Source organism: Lissotriton vulgaris, chromosome 6 (genome assembly GCF_964263255.1).
Source record: "Lissotriton vulgaris chromosome 6, aLisVul1.2, whole genome shotgun sequence".
Lineage (NCBI taxonomy): Eukaryota > Metazoa > Chordata > Amphibia > Caudata > Salamandridae > Lissotriton > Lissotriton vulgaris.
This window is the reverse complement of record NC_141694.1, coordinates 1,847,455,596-1,847,478,672: the sequence shown is the minus strand read 5'-3', so window position 1 is coordinate 1,847,478,672 and position 23,077 is coordinate 1,847,455,596.

The following is a 23,077-nucleotide window of genomic DNA, read 5'->3' as shown; positions in this document are numbered from 1 at the left end:
TGCAGGGCACAGTATGAAGCCTTCCATGACACTGACGTCTACCCCATGTACTGGGCAGAGCATGCAGCATTCCATGACACTGTCGTCGACATCATGTGCTCGACAGAGCATGGAGCATTCCATGACACTGCCATCTGCGGGGCAGAGCATACAGCATTCCGTGACAGTGCCATCTGCAGGGCAGAGCCTGCAGCATTCTATGACCCTGCCATCTGAAGGGCAGAGCATGTAGCATTGCATGACACTGCTGTCTACACCATGTGCAGGGCAGAGCATGCATGGGCAGAGCATGTAGCATTCCATGACACTGCCGTCTACACCATGTGCAGGGCAGAGCAAGAAGCATTCAATAACAATGCTGGTTACACCATGTGCGAGGACAGAGCATGCAGCATTCCATGACACTCTTATCTACACCATGTGCAGGGCAGAGCATGCAGCATTCCATGATACTGCCATCTACACCATGTGGAGGGCAGAACATGCAGCATTCCATGTCGCTGCCATCTGCACCAGGTGCATGGTGGCACAGCATGCAGCATCCCATGACACTGCTGTCTACACCATGTGCAGGGCAGAGCATGCATGGGCAGAGCATGCAGCATTCCATAACACTGCTGTCTACACCATGTGCATGGCAGAGCATGCAGCATTCCATGACACTCCCATCAACACCATGTGCAGGGCAGAGCATGCAGCATTCCATGACACTGACATCTGCAGGGCAGAGCATGCAGCAGTCCATGACACTGCAGTCCACACCATGTGCAGGGCAGAGCATGCAGCATTCCATGACACTGCCATCTGCAGGGCAGAGCATGCAACATTCCATGACACTGCCGTCTACACCCTGTATAGGGCAGAGCATGCAGCATTCCATGACACTGCTGTCTACACCATGTGCAGGGCAGAGCATGCAGCATTCCATGTCGCTGCCATCTGCACCATGTGCAGGGCACAGCATGCAGCATCCCATGACACTGCTGCCTACACCATGTGCAGGGCAGAGCATGCATGGGCAGAGCATGCAGCATTCCATAACACTGCTGTCTACACCATGTGCATGGCAGAGCATGCAGCATTCCATGACACTCCCATCAACACCATGTGCAGGGCAGAGCATGCAGCATTCCATGACACTGACATCTGCAGGGCAGAGCATGCAGCATTCCATGACACTGCCGTCTACACCATGTGCAGGGCAGAGCAAGCAGCATTCCATGACACTGCCGCCTACACCATGTGCAGAGCAGAGCATGCAGCATTCCATGACACTGCCATCTGCAGAGCAGAGAATGCAGAACTCCATGACACTGCCGTCTACACCGTTTGCAGGGCAGAGAATGCAGCATTCCAGGACACTGCAGTCTACACCATGGGCAGGGTAGAGCATGCAGCATTCCATGACACTGCCATCTGCAGGGCAGAGCATGAAACATTCCATGACACCGCCATCTGCAGGGCAGAGCATGCAGCATTTCATGACACTGCCTTCTACACCATGTGCAGGGCAGAGCATGCAGCATTCCATGGCACTGCCGTCTACATCATGTGCAGGGCAGAGCATGCAGCATTCCATGACACTGCTGTCTACACCATGTGCAGGGCAGAGTATGCAGCATTCCATGGCACTGCCGTCTACATCATGTGCTCGGCAGAGCATGCAGCATTCCATGACACTGCCTTCTACACCATGTGCAGGGCAGAGCATGCAGCATTCCATGGCACTGCCGTCTACATCATGTGCTCGGCAGAGCATGCAGCATTCCATGACACTGCCATCTGCAGGGCAGAGCATGCAGTATTCCATGACACTCCCATCTACACCATGTGCAGGGCAGGGAATGCAGAACTCCATGACTCTGCCCTCTACACCATGAGCAGGGCAGAGCATGCAGCATTCCATGACACTGCTGTCTTCACCATGTGCAGGGCAGAGCATGCAGCATTCCATGACACTGCAGTCTACACCATTTACAGGGCAGAGCATGTAGCATTCCATGACACTTCCATCTATACCATGTGCAGGGCAGATTATGCAGCATTCCATGACACTGACATCTGCAGGGCAGAGCATGCAGCATTCCATGACACTGCCGTCTACACCATGTGCAGGGCAGAGCAAGCAGCATTCCATGACGCTGCCACCTACACCATGTGCAGAGCAGAGCATGCAGCATTCCATGACACTGCCATCTGCAGAGCAGAGAATGCAGAACTCCATGACACTGCCGTCTACACCGTTTGCAGGGCAGAGAATGCAGCATTCCAGGACACTGCAGTCTACACCCTGGGCAGGGTAGAGCATGCAGCATTCCATGACACTGCCATCTGCAGGGCAGAGCATGAAACATTCCATGAAACCGCCATCTGCAGGGCAGACCATGCAGCATTTCATGACACTGCCTTCTACACCATGTGCAGGGCAGAACATGCAGCATTCCATGGCACTGCCGTCTACATCATGTGCAGGGCAGAGCATGCAGCATTCCATGACACTGCCGTCTGCAGGGCAGAGCATGCAGTATTCCATGACACTCCCATCTAGACCATGTGCAGGGCAGGGAATGCAGAACTCCATGACTCTGCCCTCTACACCATGAGCAGGGCAGAGCATGCAGCATTCCATGACACTGCTGTCTTCACCATGTGCAGGGCAGAGCATGCAGCATTCCATGACACTTCCATCTATACCATGTGCAGGGCAGATTATGCAGCATTCCATGACACTGCCTCTACACCATGTGCAGGGCAGAGCATGCAACATTCCGACACTGCCATCTGCAGGGCAGAGCATGTATCATTCCATGACACTGCAATCTACACTATGTGCAGGGCAGAGCATGCAGCATTGCATAACACTGCAGTCTACACTATGTGCAGGGCATAACATGCAGCATTCAATGACACTGCCATCTATACCATGTGCAGGGCAGAGCATGCAGCATTCCATGACACTGCCGTCTGCAGGGCAGAGCATGCAGCATTCCATAACACTGCTGGTTACACCATGTGCAGGGCAGAGCATGCAGCATTCCATGGCACTGCCGTCTACATCATGTGCAGGGCAGAGCATGCAGCATTCCATGACACTGCCGTCTGCAGGGCAGAGCATGCAGCATTCCATGACACTGCCGTCTGCAGGGCAGAGCATGCAGCATTCCATGACACTGCTTTCTGCAGGGCAGAGCATGCAGCATTCCAGGACATGTAAAGCATTAAATATGCATGTTCTATATATTTAAATACATATGTGCTTTTCAGGCCTACCTTAGTGGTGTCATATGTTTTAAAAAGGAAGGCGTAGGCCTCGCATATAGTTTATTTTGCCAGGTTGAAATGCCAGTTTTAAACTGCCTACTTAGGATGCAATGCCAGGCCTGAGACACATTTTACAGAGCTACTTTAGTGGGGGTTGTAGCCCACTAGTAGCATTACATTCCCATGCCCTGTGTATCTGTAGTGCCACATACTAGGGACTTATAAGTAAATTAATTGTGGCAGTCATATGTATTCCAATTATACCCTGTTTCAAAGGGAGAGCACAAACACTTTACCACTGGTTAGAAGGAGTAAAGTGCAGAGTTCTATTGCTGACAAAAAAGGGTTCAGCAAAATAGGATAAAAATCTGGGGCAATGCCACACAAAAAAATGGTCATTTCCAACAACTTTGTATACCGAATTGTAGGAAGCCTATTTTTATGGGAGGTGAAGTAAACCGCAAAAATGGAATTGCACTTTCCAATTTTTTATTGTGTGTTGCCTTGAGAAAAATATGTTTCCCATGGCAACCCCTTCCGTTACTCCCCCACCAAATTGAGGGGCAGTTCCTTTCCATTCTCATTCTAGGTTCATGCATACTCCTACACCTGAGAGGAGTGATCCACTACCTGTATTCAAGGTGAGGCTGTGCCTGCCAAACTGAGTCACACAAATATTCGTGGGTGCTGACCTTCTGTGAAAGGTAACCACACCCTGGAAAGCCCACAACCTGACGAGATTTACAAACACACACAAAATTGCTGAAATGTGCCAGGCTGAGGATTTCACAGCCCAGTGGCGAAAGAGCCTCCGGGCCCATCCCCTCGTGACCTAGGGGAGTGTCACCGATTGCCTTGGACCTATGCGCTTCAGTTTTAAGCCCTGAAGTGCCGGGGGTCGGATGCAAATCAGTGACACCTCCTCATCGAGTGGGGTGGGGTTAACAGTCTCACTGGCCCCATCCCACTCTGTGACGAAATTGGGTCTGTTGCCTTCCCTCATTGGCTGACCTTAGGTAGCAGTCCCAACCCTCCTGGGACCCCCGAGGCCTCCCTCTCGGAGAGCTGCTGTTGAGGTAAGTTTTGTGTATTTTTGTTTGTTGTGTTCAAGTATGTAGGAATGTATGTGTATTTGTTAGTGGGTGTTGCTGCTGTATTTGTTAGTGGGTGCTGCTAATTCTGCAACCGCCCGGTTGCAGAATTAGCAGCACGCCGCCAGCGGAATCACTTGTACACCGCGTGGCCGAGAGTTGTATTAGTGCTCCACATTGGTACTGACCATTCACTGCTTTACACAACTATTTATTCGGATACGTCTGACGTTACAGTCGAGACGGAATTAGAACTGGCGGAGAGGCATCTTGACATTATATCCATCTGTCCAATAGCCCTGAAGAAGTCTTGGGTTACACCCTGACGAAACACGTGCTGACTGGGCGCCTGGAAAATTAATAAACCTGACAAAGTAGAAAAACGTCATCTGGATCATATATTTCGTGATCGTGTTATTGTTGAAATACTCTCAGTATTAATACTGTAAATTCAAAATTACGTGTGCACAGGTCTTCTGTATTTATGTTTTGAGGACTGTGGTCCGATTTGGAGGTTGTGGGTTGTCCTCTCACCTGTAGCACCGTTGAAAACTTGAGTTGGACTATATTAACGTTGGAGTTAGAGGCGCCATTACTTGCCACAACACTATCAACCCAGTTATTAGTAATACAACTTTACTGGTAAAAACATACAGCTCAGACACGAATCTTGATTTATTTTGATCCTATTAAAATCTTTGTTTCCACCACACTTCAAAATTACAAAAAAGTTCTTCATTTGTGCTTCCCTCATTGTTGATAAAATTTGAAAAATCTGTATAGATAAGTTCATGTTATTTAAATGTTGTGTGTTAGAAAAAAAACCTGACATGCTACAGCCTTTCTTTTTGTTTCATGCACCCTAGCTGCATTGGCACCTGGATCGGCACTAGTCAGAGAAACAAAAGTACACTCCAGTTTCCAAATAAACAGCAGTTTGTGAGAAAATATAGCTTTAAACTTGACCTTTGTCTTTGAAATTGCAGCAAATGTGGCAGGACACACACTTAGACCAGGAAGTGTTCTGGTGCTCTGGAGGGAGGTTCACAGGGTGAGCTCCCACCGAAATCCCCCTCCGATGCCATCCTTCAGGCGACCCACCAGTGCTGAGTGCCGTGTCCAGAGCATCGAACAGGGCTTTCAGTGGACGATGGCCACGGAGACGCATGTGGCCCTTAAGATAGCAGAGGAGGGCTGTGACTAGAAGCCGAGCGAGATCCATCGGCAGTGGAGTCCGGCTGCTGACAGAGAGGTCCAGGGCCTGAGACTAGCGGCATGAGCGATGCAGGGCTCGAGTCGGGGTACCACGCGGGTGGACGGCATCCCCCCACTTATTTTACCATTGGGACGCCGTCCCCCCTGCCAAACAGCTGGACTTCACTCTTTGGCCTCTCTGGGACGAGGAGCTCGGCACCTTTCGTGAAGTCACTTCCTGTCGTGACGTCACTTCCGGTGACAGAGCCGCCCCTCTCCCCCCCACTTCTTTTTTTACGACTTGTGCCCCGGAGAGATGGAGTAGCGAGGGTGCCTCGCGGACAGACCCCGCGACGTGGAGGTCAGGCCCCAGTGGCGCTGTGGGTGCCTGAGCCCAGCGGGAGAACTGACTTCGAGGCACCGATCCGCCTGCCCTGAGCGTCCCCCCCCCTTCACACAGCGGGAGCCCAGCATGTCGCCTCCGCCCTTCTACCCCTGCAGCCATCACCAGCTCGGGATCCCTCCAGGCCCAAGATCACCGCCCGTGAGTGCAACAGCACCTGAAGGTCAGGCTGAACGACAGGGAGACGGCCATGCTCTGTAAATATGTAATATATAATTGTCCAACCCTGATCGCTTCTTAAAATGTAAACTGAGTGAATTGGCAACGTGTATATATGTAACTCTAACCACTAGTATCTGTAGTAGATTTTTAGGTCTCGCGACCTATCGATGTGCGCAAGCGCATCGAGCGGAGCGAGAATTCATGTGGCGAAAACATCTTCAAACCAAAGGGCTTTCAGCCCCGCAGTTTTCATGAAGTTCACGTGAACATGCACGCGCATCGCATGCAAGCCCAGCCTCTCCCGCCCCCATCCGGCATCAGGCTTCTCCTCCCCTAGCAGCACTCCTCCCACACCAGCAACTCCCCCCTTCCACACCAGCACCTCCCCTCTCTCTCCACGCAATCACAGCCTCCCCCTCCCACACCAGCACCTCCCCCCTCTCACACCAGCACCTCCCCTCTCTCTCCACGCAATCACAGCCTCCCCCTCCCACACCAGCCTCCCCCTCCCACACCAGCACCTCCCCCCTCCCACACCAGCACCTCCCCTCTCTCTCCACGCAATCACAGCCTCCCCCTCCCACACCAGCACCTCCCCTCTCTCTCCACGCAATCACAGCCTTGCCGCACTGCCGAGCCTGTCCCAACAACACAACCCAGCTCCGTCACATGGCTTCTGCTTTGCTCACTTTCGCTCTCCTCAACCCTTCCACTCTTGTTTTCTTCTAGGAGTGGTTCGTGCGCATATATTTAGATGGTTATGTGTTACAAGGGCTTGGGATTGCCACCTGAGTCGTGTCCACTGTTTCCGCCTTCATTTTTTCACTGTTTGTTCATATGTGAAAATATCAGGGAAATAACGGGGTCGCCGCCGGAGCGTCGTCTTGTATTAATTAAACACACCATAATATCGATCGGTGGAGTCTCGGCTCAGAAAGGGGCACAATTTCTGCTTTGTTCCAAGTGCCTCTTGTGGAGTTTTGCAGTTCACCCCAGAGGCTTTGAAGCACCCAAGTGTAGACCGGCAGAGGTGTGCACAGTTTTTTGTCTCCACTTCATAACGTGCGCTGGCTTGCGCGTGATTGATCTGCTGTTTGAGTGACCACCAGACCAGGTCTCATTGTGTGCTCTTGCGCAACTCCCCCCTCCCACACCAGCACCTCCACTCTCTCTCCACGCAATCACAGCCTCCCCCTCCCACAAAAGCACCTCCCCCCTCCCACACCAGCACCTCCCCTCTCTCTCCACGCAATCACAGCCTCCCCCTCCCACACCAGCACCTCCCCCCTCCCACACCAGCACCTCCCCTCTCTCTCCACGCAATCACAGCCTTGCCGCACTGCCGAGCCTGTCCCAACAACACAACCCAGCTCCGTCACATGGCTTCTGCTTTGCTCACTTTCGCTCTCCTCAACCCTTCCACTCTTGTTTTCTTATAGGAGTGGTTCGTGCGCATATATTTAGATGGTTATGTGTTACAAGGGTGGGGATTGCCACGTGAGTCGTGTCCACTGTTTCCGCCTTCATTTTTTCACTGTTTGTTCATATGTGAAAATATCAGGAAAATAACGGGGTCGCCGCCGGAGCGTCGTCTTGTATTAATTAAACACACCATAATATCGATCGGTGGAGTCTCGGCTCAGAAAGGGGCACAATTTCTGCTTTGTTCCAAGTGCCTCTTGTGGAGTTTTGCAGTTCACCCCAGAGGCTTTGAAGCACCCAAGTGTAGACCGGCAGAGGTGTGCACAGTTTTTTGTCTCCACTTCATAACGTGCGCTGGCTTGCGCGTGATTGATCTGCTGTTTGAGTGACCACCAGACCAGGTCTCATTGTGTGCTCTTGCGCGTGTTCCGCTGAGAGGAATGCGCCCAGTGTTCTTTCATCACTGGATGTGCCGTTGTCATAATAGAATACAAAGCAACACTTAAAATTCCACCGTTATACGATATGTATATAGCATAAGTTACCTGACCTTTGGGAGAGATGTCTGCCCCAGACGATAGGTTTAAAAATGCCATTCTCTTTAAAGAATATATATATATTTACATGCCTTGCTTTTGATCCTCTGCAGTGTAGCTAAGGTTCACAAGATAAAATATTGTTTTATATTGCTGGGGGTTATATCCAAGGGTATGGTCGGTGCTTAGGGGCTACATGTCTGTGGCCAGCTCACCATGATTAAAAAAATAAATATTCATTACAAGGGAAATCACCCACGCAAGCCCACTATCACCCACGCAACACCACACTCACCCACGCAACGCCACTCACCCAAGCAACCCCACTCATCCACGCAACCCCACTCATCCACGCAACCCCACTCATCCACGCAACCCCACTCACCCACGCAACCCCACTCACCCACGCAACCCCACTCATCGACGCAACACCACTCATCCACGCAACACCACTCATCCACGCAACCCCATTCACACACGCAACCCCACTCACACACGCAACCCCACTCACACACGCAACCCCACTCACACACGCAACCCCACTCACACACGCAACCCCACTCACACACGCAACCCCACTCACCCACGCAACCCCACTCATCCACGCAACCCCACTCATCCACGCAACACCACTCATCCACGCAACACCACTCAACCACGCAACCCCATTCACACACGCAACCCCACTCACACACGCAACCCCACTCACACACGCAACCCCACTCACACACGCAACCCCACTCACACACGCAACGCCACTCACACACGCAACCCCACTCACACACGCAACGCCACTCACACACGCAACGCCACTCACACACGCAACGCCACTCACACACGCAATGCCACTCACACACGCAACGCCACTCACACACGCAACGCCACTCACACACGCAACGCCACTCACACACGCAACGCCACTCACACACGCAACGCCACTCACGTTGCCAATAGGTCTCGCAGTAGGAAAGTTGCAACCATTACAATTGCAAATAACAATGCCTTTTATTTTTTTTTCATTTTAAAAACATAAAGGGCTTTGTCATTTACAAAACCAATAGCTCCAACTTTCCTACTGCGAGACCTATTGGCAACTCCAGTGCTTGTTGTACTTACTACCATTCTTAGGTGAGTTTAGAGTTCGCCTGTTTTGTATCTTTTATGTAATTCATGTACTCCGTGATGTAACCGGTTCTATTGTAAAGCGCTCTGACACCTTCGGGTAAAGTTCGCGCCATATCAAAACGCATAAATAAACAATGTAAAGGCGTCTTTATTGCTCATTCTCCTCTGTAACTCCAGCATGCTCATCCCTGCTTCCAGTATCTATAACATTAGAATATTATTTTGTTTGATGTCGTTTTGCTCGGGTGCTGTTGTGACACCGGGACATTGTTCATTCACCGTATGGCCCTTTAAAATGTCATACGTCAAGAAAAAATTGATATGTCCGATTTATATTTACTCTCTATCTCACTGTAATGCTCACATATCAAAAATGTAAGGCAACATTTGAGCTGAAAAAATGGCCAAACTCATGAAAGAAAACTACTAAGCTGCACATTAGACTTCGTCATGTAGACAGATGTAAGAGTGATAAATGAAGTCAGTATAAGTCTGCAGCGCTGAGGAAAATTAAATTTTGGTCATGATGTGTTCCCTAGCGCGTACCCCACCGACTCCATGTACCAGCTTAAAGTGCATGTAACTTCCCTCCTGTGCCAGCTATGAAGACGCAAATACATTTGCGTCCACCGTCAACTTGTCTTCTTTCAGAAGCACCATGAATGGATTATATAGTCCGTTCCTAAGTACGCTATGCCACCGTCTTTTTGTAGTACACTTTTCACTTTTTTCTGCTCTAACCAGAATAGGCCCTGAATTCCTGCCATCTGAACCTCTTTTGTGGCCCCTGACTCTGCCCAGGCTACCTCTGTACTCGTGAACTCTGTCCTACATTCAGCGCGGCCCCTCGCGCTCAGCTCAAGCCTGCTTTCTGCCAAGACTGACTATAACCTTCGAGTTATCTGTTCCGCTCCCCGAGAATACATTCCTGCCTACTAGATCCTGTAAACATCCTCTCCAGCTGCAGAGCCAAAAGGGCCGACCTGCCTTAATGCAAGTAATTCATAGCCTCCGTCGCCATGCTTCCATGCAAGGCCCCGTGCCCCACGCTTCATATATAGACACTTAGGCGCTCATACACGCATCCACAGTTAGCATAGAACAGCCTCTACCCTAGAGACCTTTCCGCCCAGATAGTATAGTTCCTAAACATCAGATATCAGATATGATAGAAGTACAAGTTGATCTGACATGCCAGACTTCTGTCTCTCTCCGTCAGTGTAAATGTCAAGACCCCTGCACCCCGTCAATCACACGTCATGCAGCTGCGCGCGCATCCAAGCTTCCGATTTCTGCTGACATTGCAACATTCTGTTAGCACCACCCCTTGGTGCCACCCACTTGTGTCACCAAATCAGTGACGTTTCTAGCACACACCTCTAGTTCACGCCTAGTTTACGCCTCTTGATGATGTATTGGTACCACGTGTATACTGTTATCTTGTCTTCTCTCAGCTGTTACGCCTCTTACATTGAACCTTATGATGTAAATCAAGTATATAAGCTATGTATTGTCAATAAACGAGAGCGCGCTCATCTATCCCTTCTGACACCCCTGTGGTGGTCAGAACATGATATCCTGATTCCTTTATGAGGAATAAAACCCTTAGAAACTCTAACACCACGGACTCTGTTTTCTTTCCTTCTGATTGAGTTATCATTGATTAAGTACTTACCTGCATAGAAATTAAGAGAGTAAATTAATTATTTACGTCATTTTGGCGCCCGAACAGGGACCCCTCCCCCACCTCACGCGCCGGAAGGTGCGTTGCAATCCGTGTCCCCTGCCATCAGTTAGACGGACTACACGTGTACTGGCAGGATTTCCTGCATCCCCCTCTGACCCACGGAGGTGACGAAGACTGCGATCAGTACCCAGACGAGGCGGTGAGGAGTGCGGAGGATCCCGACCAGAGCCCAGCCGAAAGAAGCAAGGTCCGAGGTGTGAAGAGGCCCACCAGTTTTCCGAAGTTTTCCGAAGTTTTCCGAAGTTCTCCGAAGTTTTCCGAAGTTCCGAGCCGAGTCCAGTCGAGTTTTCCGAGGCCTTCTGTTTCCGTGCTTCCCGGTGAGTACCATTGCTGGGTCGTATCTAGACGGGTTTGGGTACGCAAGTCCGGTCTGCACTGTTTTTAGGCAGTGTATCTGTACTGTTTAGCAGTATATCAAGTCTTCCGAATTTCTGCACTGTTACACCAGTGTATCCGTACCGTTGAGCGGCACATTTAGTGTAAGGGGTAGTTAGCTATGTCTTTAATGTTTTCATGTGATTAATGTTGTGGTATGAATGTGACTGTTTAAACGTGTATTATTGTGTTTTTATATAATATAGCTGGTAAAGAGTGTCAAGGAATAAAGATCTAGCATTCAGTAACAAGTAAGCAGGATGCCGTTCCTCAGCAAGTTAAAACAGATCGGAACTAGGAAAGGGTTACTAGAGGAAGAAATTCCTATCCCCCCTAGGGACACTCCAGGCAATTTTATGTATCAGAAACACGGCATAGATGCCATATTATATCTAGATTTATGGGCCGATTACACCAAGCACCTAGATGAGAGACACAGATGGCCTGTTACCGGAACGTGGGATGCTGAGTGCATCATGAGGGTAGAAGAAGTATTATGGAAAAAGAAAGCCAGGCAATCCCAGAAGGACGCCATAGAATTTTGGCGTAAGGAATCACGTAAGCGTGCTGACAAAGCACTCCGTAGAGAAGACAGACTTAAAGAATCAGATAAAGAACGAGAAAACGAATTAGTTACTGAAGGGATCCGAGTAAAAACAGAACAAATAGACCGTGCCCGAAATAATCTTGTAAACGGTATGTATCTCATAGCAGATGGCACATCCGAAACTGAATCAGAGATACCGAAAAACTTACCGACACCATTAGTTCCAACTAAAGTAATGCATAAAACTACTAAAGACATATTCCTGAATTCGTATCTAGAGGATGTAGCACCAGCTTACACCAATCTGCCTGTTCGTGCCCTGCCTACTGACAGGGATGGGGGTGGCACTGCGCCCCCAGATAATGTTCCGCCGGTATCGCGACAGACCTCCCCTGTTCCGCCACCTCCGCCACTTCCTCCACTCAAGACGGATCTAACGAAACCAGTACTACCTAATCTTACTAAACGACAGATTCAAGTCCAGATACAGACTCCGCGGAGAGATAATGCCCAAGCATCCGCCTCAGGAGGTGCGACAGCGGGTCTACAGACCCCGTCACCGACACACAGATTGCATTTAAAGGACACACAGAATCCTTTCCAGTCTCCCTACTCACCCCGGCTTGAGGCATTCAAAGATAGGATGTCATTTTGCAGATATGATCCAGTACCCGGAAAAGACGATCTAATGGTATTAGCATCACTGCGCTTAAGATCTGCCACCGATAACTTGCTATGCTGTGTAGGAATGCAGGAAGCTCTCGACAGACTATACAAATTCATACAGACAGGGAAAGACCCCGACAGTGTCAAAGCTGCCATGTATAAACAGAAAGTTGACATTCAAAAACAGATATTACGATTCTTCATTAATTGTGTGATAAGAGAACGAGACAGGCCCGGGACAGATCAAAGTGAGTTAGACGCATTGAACAAGTGGGGCCAAAATATAGCAGACGCAAAACATGACAAGGGGACTTGCATAGCCACTATGTCCCAGAAAATTAGTAAGGCAGTATTAACTGCACATCAGGAAGAAAATGATAAAAATTCCTCCGAGGAGGAAGATGAAGATGAAACATCAGGAAAGTCTACAGACATTATAGCATATGTAGGTAGGGGAAACTACCTTAGGAAAGGTGTCCGTCCGGAGAGCAAGAGAGTCCTTTTCTCTGCTTTAACAAATCCGAATTCTTCTGAGCATCAGTTCCAGGAAACTGATAAAAGGCTTCGAGATCGAGTAGGGTACCATGTACTCAATTCTATGGATGAACAGGAACTAGCCCGGTCAGCCGTGTTGTGGGCCGAAAACCCAGACATATATAATGATGACACGTTAGTGCAGACATTCTTGAACCTTTCCCCGGAAGAACAGAAAATAACAGGTGTATACATGATTCAGCACCTCCTCATCAAGTTCAGAAACCATCATTCTGATCCAGGTCCCTTACATGAAACATTAGAAGCACTACTCATGGATAGATGGAGAGGTTTTAGCACCAAATTAATACAAATAATTATAGAACAGCGACGTAAGTATAACACCTTCCTGAGCTCTGAATATATTCCCGCCCCGCCTCCAGAAAGAAAAATGTACCACATGCAATGCGGTGGTGGAATTGAAAGTCAGAATCCCTTACGAGAAGTACATCCAGTTATGGGTGAGGATCATACTCTGAAACGTGTGTATGTTCACACACCACTGACTAAGTTAGAACTGTTAGAAATGAAGAAATTAGTTCTGTGCCATGATAAAGACCCTGCGGGTTTTCACAGAGAGCTTAAAGACATGTTACTGATGGGAGATTACACGTATGATGATATTATGAAAATGCTAAAGGTACTGTTGCCCACGGGCATTTACGAGAAATTAAAAGAGAAGGATTGGGAAGTGGGAGAGTCAAAGATAGCATGGGCGGAGATAGAAGACGAAGAAAAGAAACGAGTCCCAGGGTTAGGCCTTGGGGATCTGACTAAAGCATTACCAGGTTTAATAGTACAGGTTCTGCCAAGATTATTGACAACTCGAAAGGAAGATTGGGACGCAATCTCGTCCTGTAAACAGAAACAAGATGAAGATACTAGTGACTTTTATTCAAGATTCGAGAAATGTTTCATTATCAATAGTGGCCTAAAAACTAGTAGCGAGTCATATCCACATCTTTTTGTAACAAAATTAGTAGAGAACGCCCTACCACTAGTTAAAAATAGAGTGTACAAGGTTGAAAGTACTTGGCAGGCAAATACGCCATCACAGATGTTACAAATGTTACAATATCACCAGAATAGAATTAGGGAAGAACAAGATCAGGAACAGAAACGTATGAAAGACACGAAAATGAAAATGTTAGTAGCTCAGACCATTCCAGCCGAGGGTCATAGAAAAGGTGGGGCCCAGACCAATCATTCTGCCGCTCCCGTTAAAGGGACATGTAATTATTGCAAGCAGCCAGGTCACTACGTCCATGAATGTCCAGTCCTGAAACATAACATCGAGACAGGTAAAACTAAAGAAAGACCGCGTCCGCCTAGACATGAACAGGGTCAACAACAGACCTCACAGAACGAACAGCCAATGCAGAATACACAGCCTATGCATGACCAGTCCCATACCGTACAGACAGTAGCAGTACCGCAGCCACAGCATGCTCAAACACAGCCCGCTGCCGCAACTAGACAAGTATCACAACAGATGTACCAGTATGCCCAGTCGGCATACCCAGATTATCAGCGTTATACATGAAACAGCCTAGGGAGGGAAAGTGATTTGCCTCTTATTGAAATTCCTGTAGATCAAGAAGGTCCTTATGTACATAGTCACGTATTAGGAAAAGACAGAAAGTTTTTAATTGACACAGGGGCAAGTCGCACTACTATAAGTCATAATGAAGTCCCAGGGGCACCCCTCTCAGGCTCACAGAATGTTTCCCTTGGTTTTTCAGGACAGCCTATTGTAAATGAAGTATCAGAACCAGTACCACTAGCTGTGGGTCCATTATCTCGAGTTACAGATTTGTTACTTACGAAATCATGTCCCGAAAATCTGTTAGGAATTAAAACACTGAAGGCTCTAGGAGCTATAATTTGCTGTTCCCCGGAGGGAGTCAGACTCTTCCTACGGGATTTCAAGGGTCATTATGTTCTACGTGACTTTGATGTCAGATTGAAAAATGTACCAGATCACTTATGGGCAAAAGGCCCAGCAGATGTAGGTTGTATGCATATCACACCATACCGTGTCACACTCAAGACAGGAGTTGTTTTACCCAGAATCAGACAATACAAGTTACCACCCGATGCTGTAGTGGCTTTACTGAAAATTATTGAAGAGCTTATCGCCCAGGGAGTGGTCGTAGAGACCGACTCCAATATCTGTAATTCACCGATCATTCCAATTCTTAAACGTACAGACCGCAATGCACCGCCAGTATATCGGCTGGTGATTGATCTTCGAGAACTGAACAAATGCATTGTACCACAGTATCCTGTGGTCCCCGATATCTCCTCCCTGTTAACTGCCATTGATTCAGAAGCAACGTTCTTTACTGTAATCGATCTCAAGAACGCCTTCTTCAGTGTACCGATTGACCCGGAGAGCCAATATCTCTTCGGATTCAGTTTAAATGGACGAAGTTTCAAATTTTCCAGCGCACCTCAAGGATTTACAGAAAGCCCCAGCATCTATAGTCAAGCACTGAAAAGACAACTAGATTGTATCCAAATGCCAGTTAATACCGCTTTACTACAGTACGTCGATGATCTACTGATCACCGCACGAAGTGAGCCCGAATGTGAACAAGCATCTCTGATAGTTTTGCATTTTCTGGCCGACAAGGGACACAAGGTGTCTCCTTCGAAGCTACAATTCTGTGTTCAGCAAGTTGTGTACTTGGGTCACTTGCTGTCCAAAGTGGGGAGACAGCTCACTCCCGATCGCATTCAGTTAATTGTAAACATGTCCCGACCCCAGTCACAAAAAGAAGTGCGGGCCTTCATAGGCCTCACCTCGTACTGCAGACAATGGATTCCTCAATATGCATTTCTAGCTAAACCACTCATCCAGTTAACAACACAGGAGGCAGCAACTTCGACTGTCCTCCCTTGGACTCAGGAACACACACAAGCCTTTGAGGAATTAAAGAAAGCTTTATGCCAAGCACCAGTTTTAGCGACACCATGTTACAGCAAACCGTTTACACTTTTTGTTACAGAACGTGACGGTACAGCATTGTCTGTCCTCACTCAAGATCAAGCAGGTTCACATAAGCCTTGCGCTTATTTTTCAAGCACATTGGATTCAGTAGCACAGGCACTCCCTGCATGCTTAAAGTCAGTAGCAGCAACAGCGTTAGCAATCAGACAAAGCGACTCAATTGTTTTAGGTCATCAGTTAACAGTACAAGTTCCACATTCTGTAGAGGTTCTGTTAAACAGAACCCAGACTCAACACTTGACTATAGCACGACTGACAGGTTACGAATTGACATTATTCCAGCCACACATAGAAATCAGACGCTGCAGTATCTTGAATCCAGCAACATTGTTACCTACAGTTATGACAGATCCAGCTCCACATGATTGTATAGAGATTATTAATGCAGTAACAAAGCCCAGACGAGATTTAACAGATGTTCCATTGACAAATCCAGACCTGACACTTTATGTGGATGGTTCATGCATGAGAACAAGTACAGGAGAGTTAGTGGCCGCGTATGCCGTGACCACTGAAACTGAAGTTAAAGAAACACATCGTATTGATACATTGTCTGCCCAAGCAGCAGAGCTCATCGCTCTGACCCAAGCCTGTATTCTAGCGAAGAACAGAAATGTTAACATATACACAGATTCCCGTTATGCGTTCGGAGTCGTACACGACTTCGGCATGCTCTGGCAAGAACGAGGTTTTCTGACCTCTCATGGTACAAAGATACAGCATGGTCCTCTCATTCAAGCACTGCTAGAAGCAATACATCTGCCTTCAGCGATTTCAGTCATGAAGTGTAAGGCACATACTAAAGCCACAGATTCTGTTTCCCAGGGTAATGACCTGGCAGATCAGACAGCAAAACATACAGCACTGACTCACACTCAGACAACTGACACGACAAAGATAACAGATCCGACAAACTGCATGACAGTCAGGGATCCCACACTAGATGTTATTGACATTCAGACACATGCTACTGCAGACGAAATAAAGAAATGGACCGAACTAGGAGGGATCCAGACAGATCAAGGTTGGATGACGAAGGGAAAATCTACATGGTTTCTCCCTGACTCTATGGTTCAAGTCATGATAAATACAGCACATAGTCCTGCCCACCTAGGAGAAAAAGCAATGCTAGACAGTTTGCAAAATCTCTGGAACAATAAACACTTACGAGCAGCCGCAAAACAGAAAGTGCGTACTTGCATGATCTGTTGTCAGTTCAATCCAGGTAAAAGCGTCCCTGTAGAGCAAGGTGGATTTCATCCTCCCGATCACCCTTTTGAAGTCCTCCAGATGGATTATATCCAGATGGACCGTTGTCGAGGATTTAAATATGTTCTCGTAGTTGTCTGTGCTCTGTCCCGCTGGACCGAAGCATACCCAGTCCCAGATTACACTGCTCCGACCACTGCCAAACAGTTGGTTCGTGAATTTTTCCCACGGTACGGCTTGCCCCGTGTCGTGTACTCAGATAACGGTCAGCCATTCTCGTCTGCCCTAATGAAAGAAGTTTCCTTGTTATTGGGATACCAGTGGAAGTTCCATTGTGTCCGACATCCAGAAGCCGCAGGCCTTGTTGAGAGGCATAATCAGACATTAAAGATTCGCCTTGCCAAAATATGTCAGGACAAAGGGGTCGACTGGATAGTCGCCCTGCCGGTGGCACTATTCTATATGAGAATGGTCGCCCATTCGAGATCAGGGCTATCTCCGTACGAAGTGGTCTTTGGCAGACCACCGAATATGTGGGGGACGCCCATTCCTAAAAAGATAACCGATGTTGATTCTAATATGTTGACAGATTACCTTGCCTCCTTGATGTCTGCACTCCAATCATGTCGTTCACAGGTTGCCGCAGCCTTCCCTGACAACACCGATGTGAAGGAGCATGACGTCCGCCCCGGAGATGTTGTTTTAGTCCGAAACTTCGACAGGAAAAGTCCGTTGGAGCCCCGCTGGAAATCTCCAAAGACCGTTCTTCTTACAACAAAGACCGCAGTCAAATTGGAAGGCAGAAAGGGGTGGGTCCACCTAAGCCATATCAAAACATTCCCAGGACTGAAACCGGAACAAGATACAGCCACCCCCACCAGAGACTGTGATCCCAAAGACTTTACCGAAGTCAAGAAAGAAAAGACTCCTCAAGAACAATACCGTATGAAGTTACGATCTAGCAAGTCAGACAGTTTAATTGTTTAAGTCCTCCCCTAGGTGAATCGGTTAAATAGTTTCTGACATGTATCCCTTAGATCGAGTTAGAGAGAGAGAGGAAAAGAAAAGAACATACTGCAAATCACTTCGTAGTCACTGTATAGTGACACTAATAATAATGTTTATTCTAAGTATATTAATAATTGTTGCTAGCATCTTGTTACCTATATACTATCCTATCTTCAAGCGTGAACAATCTGCTTACAATGTCTCTGCTGAACACACTTTTAGTGAGTTACCTCCTCATGAGCTTTCCTACAGACTCGCGCTGCGCAACAATACATTCATTAGTATGTTACATCATTCTCATCAAACTAACAACGCTACAAATTGCTGGATATGTGGCCGACTCCCTCCCTACCAGAATTACAAGGGAGCACTGCCTCTCTTTCCGTATCCGTTCTCTCACAATGGCTCCTGTGGAGCATGGTTTAAGATAATTAATTCTTTAGGTCCCGACATTGCTGTTTTCGATGGGGGTTGGGTTTGGGGAAACCTGAACTTGGTCCTACGAGACGTCTGTTACCCGGATAAGGAGGGACTCCCCATTAGAATAGGAACTGATCTAGAAAATGAAGTATATGGATTAGGTAATTATACAATTAGCCTTATGATTCTTACTGTCGAATCCGAAGCCACACCAGTTCTACCTATTATGTCAGTACTGCCAGTCACCGGTGAATTATGTATCAGGAAGAAAGGTTCAGTACACTTAGGTCATAGTAAATGCACTACTGTGGTCGAATTCAGTGATGATGGAAAATCATCTTTCAAAGCTATCAGTCATTCTTACTTTGTTTGTGGTCATACCGCATACATTCGCCTACCTCCAGATTGGGATGGTACCTGTTACATTGCATTCCTTCTGCCACCTGTTTTTCTAGCCCCTTCTGATTACCATAGAAATAGCAATCTAGTAAAGAATAGAGCCAGAAGAGGTGCCCCCCTTGTCGACTACACAGAAACGGCATGGGAACAGTACACTGATTTTAATAAAGGATTCTTTTTCTTCTTAGGCCCTGTCCAGAATAGTAAATTAATACGCAGATTAACTAGAACACTTGAAGCCGTAGTAAATGAAACTACCTCCGCCTTAGGTAACTTAACAGAAGAGCAGTCCGCTATGCGGGTTGTTGTCCTTCAGAATCGTCTTGTAATTGACGTCATCTTGGCAGATAGAGGTGGAGCCTGTAAGGTCATCGGGTCAAGCTGCTGTGTTTTCATTCCACAGAATGCACCATCTGTATATCAAGCTATCACCCGTCTTCATAAAATTGCAAATCAGATGCATCAGAATCCAGGCACCTGGACTTGGTCCGGTTGGTTCTGGACAACGTTAACAGCTTGGGGATGGAAGATCCTATCCTTCCTAGGCATTGGCCTAGTCCTAGTATTCAGTTGCTGCCTGTGCCTGCAGTGTGGGCCAGCGATCTGTGGACTGTGTGCCACCTCTTGTATTGAACATTCCAGTTTCCACTCAAAACGTAACCGAAAGAAAGAAGAACAAATGATGTTACAAGAACAGACTGATCGATTCATGAGGATCGATATTTCATGAAGGGTCCGTAGGGAACAAGGAGGGAATGAGGAAAATTAAATTTTGGTCATGATGTGTTCCCTAGCGCGTACCCCACCGACTCCATGTACCAGCTTAAAGTGCATGTAACTTCCCTCCTGTGCCAGCTATGAAGACGCAAATACATTTGCGTCCACCGTCAACTTGTCTTCTTTCAGAAGCACCATGAATGGATTATATAGTCCGTTCCTAAGTATGCTATGCCACCGTCTTTTTGTAGTACACTTTTCACTTTTTTCTGCTCTAACCAGAATAGGCCCTGAATTCCTGCCATCTGAACCTCTTTTGTGGCCCCTGACTCTGCCCAGGCTACCTCTGTACTCGTGAACTCTGTCCTACATTCAGCGCGGCCCCTCGCGCTCAGCTCAAGCCTGCTTTCTGCCAAGACTGACTATAACCTTCGAGTTATCTGTTCCGCTCCCCGAGAATACATTCCTGCCTACTAGATCCTGTAAACATCCTCTCCAGCTGCAGAGCCAAAAGGGCCGACCTGCCTTAATGCAAGTAATTCATAGCCTCCGTCGCCATGCTTCCATGCAAGGCCCCGTGCCCCACGCTTCATATATAGACACTTAGGCGCTCATACACGCATCCACAGTTAGCATAGAACAGCCTCTACCCTAGAGACCTTTCCGCCCAGATAGTATAGTTCCTAAACATCAGATATCAGATATGATAGAAGTACAAGTTGATCTGACATGCCAGACTTCTGTCTCTCTCCGTCAGTGTAAATGTCAAGACCCCTGCACCCCGTCAATCACACGTCATGCAGCTGCGCGCGCATCCAAGCTTCCGATTTCTGCTGACATTGCAACATTCTGTTAGCACCACCCCTTGGTGCCACCCACTTGTGTCACCAAATCAGTGACGTTTCTAGCACACACCTCTAGTTCACGCCTAGTTTACGCCTCTTGATGATGTATTGGTACCACGTGTATACTGTTATCTTGTCTTCTCTCAGCTGTTACGCCTCTTACATTGAACCTTATGATGTAAATCAAGTATATAAGCTATGTATTGTCAATAAACGAGAGCGCGCTCATCTATCCCTTCTGACACCCCTGTGGTGGTCAGAACATGATATCCTGATTCCTTTATGAGGAATAAAACCCTTAGAAACTCTAACACCACGGACTCTGTTTTCTTTCCTTCTGATTGAGTTATCATTGATTAAGTACTTACCTGCATAGAAATTAAGAGAGTAAATTAATTATTTACGTCAGCGCCATCTAGCGGACCCCATCCAATAGTGCAATTAACTAGGGAGACAACCGGATTGATCTGTGCATTTTTAGTAAGGACGTAAGGAGTGCTCGTTTTTAATTCAATGAGAATTTTGGCGAGCTGAGATACAATATAACATCATCAATCTGAACGGGAGATAAAAATGTTGAATAGATCACACGATCAGATAGTTTGGAAGTGAAAACGGATGCTCGTGTTTCCTTCAGTGGGGAACGTGTGGGTTGGTTTGGGAGGGGGTTCGGGGAGGAGGAATCACTTATTCAGAGATTTTTTTTTATTTGCAGATTTATATAGCGCAAACTCGGCATTGGAGCGCTTTACATGAGCACCAGTTACGTTACACAAGAACACTTTCATTTTTGGCAGGCACAGGGAGATGAAGGGATTTGCCCAGAATCACAGGATGCTGATCCGACGCCGAGGATCGAACCTGGCTCTACAGCTCCAAAGTCGGCAGCTCTGAGGCTGGCCGCGGCCCACGCAGGGAGCCCCCCAAGAGGGCGGCCAACTTAGTGCCACTTGAAGGCACATAGCCAGTCGGGCTAGTGTTTGTTCCTTCTGGGCTCTGGCACGCCACGCGTCATTTCCGGTGGGGGAGCGTGGTATATCTACCTCTCTCGCCCACCTGGTGATCCTTTTTCGCTCAGACTGCACGCAGTTTCACTCCCTACCGTTTACCCGGCGTGTCGGCTGCTAAGTTGGCATGGGTAGGTTGGCTGTTAACTTGCTAATATGTGTTGCAGGCGGAGTTACAGGGCGATCCTGAGGTTGAATGGTACAGAGGGGTGCCCTCTTCAGGAGTACAACAAGGGTGCAAATGCCAAACAACCCCAGGAAGTCCTTGCGGCAGGACCCTGGAGGAACGACGGCGCACCGTTAGTCTTGCGGGCGTTTGTAAACCTGAGCAACTGGGCGCTTGCCTGGATAGGCTCCGCCCCCTCAAGGGGCGTGAATAAATGGGTGGACTGGTGGTCCACATGATGTAAGGAGTAATCCCTCCAAGATGGTGAGCACCGATGGGTTAGGGCCACAGTGCAAGTTGGCTCATCAGGTGGGCAGGGCAGTATAGGGGTGTCCCTGCTGCCTGCCCTTGGATTGCCCGTAAATTGACCCATCAAGTTGGCATATTTGTTATGCAAATAAACCTGCAGCAATGTTTTCTCCAAAAACAATGTGTCTTGTGTGTTCTTTATTATGAGATTGTTGTGGTTACAGGAGGGGTATGTTGCTGATATTGGCACTATGGCCGTGAGGCCACGTAATGTTGGGCATTTCCAGGTACTAAAGGTCTCTGCTGTCATGATGCACCTTGCCATCTCAAATAGTCTGTTTGCATTAATGCAAGATTACTCAAAGTCACGGGGTCAATGGCGTCAGGTTAAGCAGGTGACCTTGAAGGGATGCCAAGGTGAGTCCATGAGGAGGGGGGCTCTGTGTAACCAAGGCAGCGGTGCGTCGTGTCAGACTCACTGCCTCACCCTTTCCCAACCCGGGCAAATGGAGAACAGGGTGCCCCTAAAACTCAATTGCTAAACCTATACATTGCAACATCACAGGCTCTGTGACCACAGTGCCTTGCAGTGTCCTAAGGAAGCGCTGTGAGAAAAGTCTTCCAACTCACAAAGTGCCCTTTAGCTTGCAACGGAGGCATGGGACAGCCTCCCCCCTCCCTTCCTTTCTTAAATTGGAATACAATGAAAAAAATGATTTTGAGGGTGATAGTCAACGAAAACCATTGATCAATTACCACAATTTGAAAGGGTGGTAACCGGTTTGCAAAGTGGAAACTGTCAATCTAGTGATGTCAACTTTGAAAATGGTGTCTGTTGCTCCTGGGAGGAGCAGTGAATCGACTTTTCTTTTGTTCTCCATTTTAGCATCCTTCATTTCTTCCCCAGGTTTCTTTCTAGTGTTCCAAGAGGCAGCTCTCGGTTCGCTTCTCATGCCTGGCTGTCGATTCCAAAATGACAGT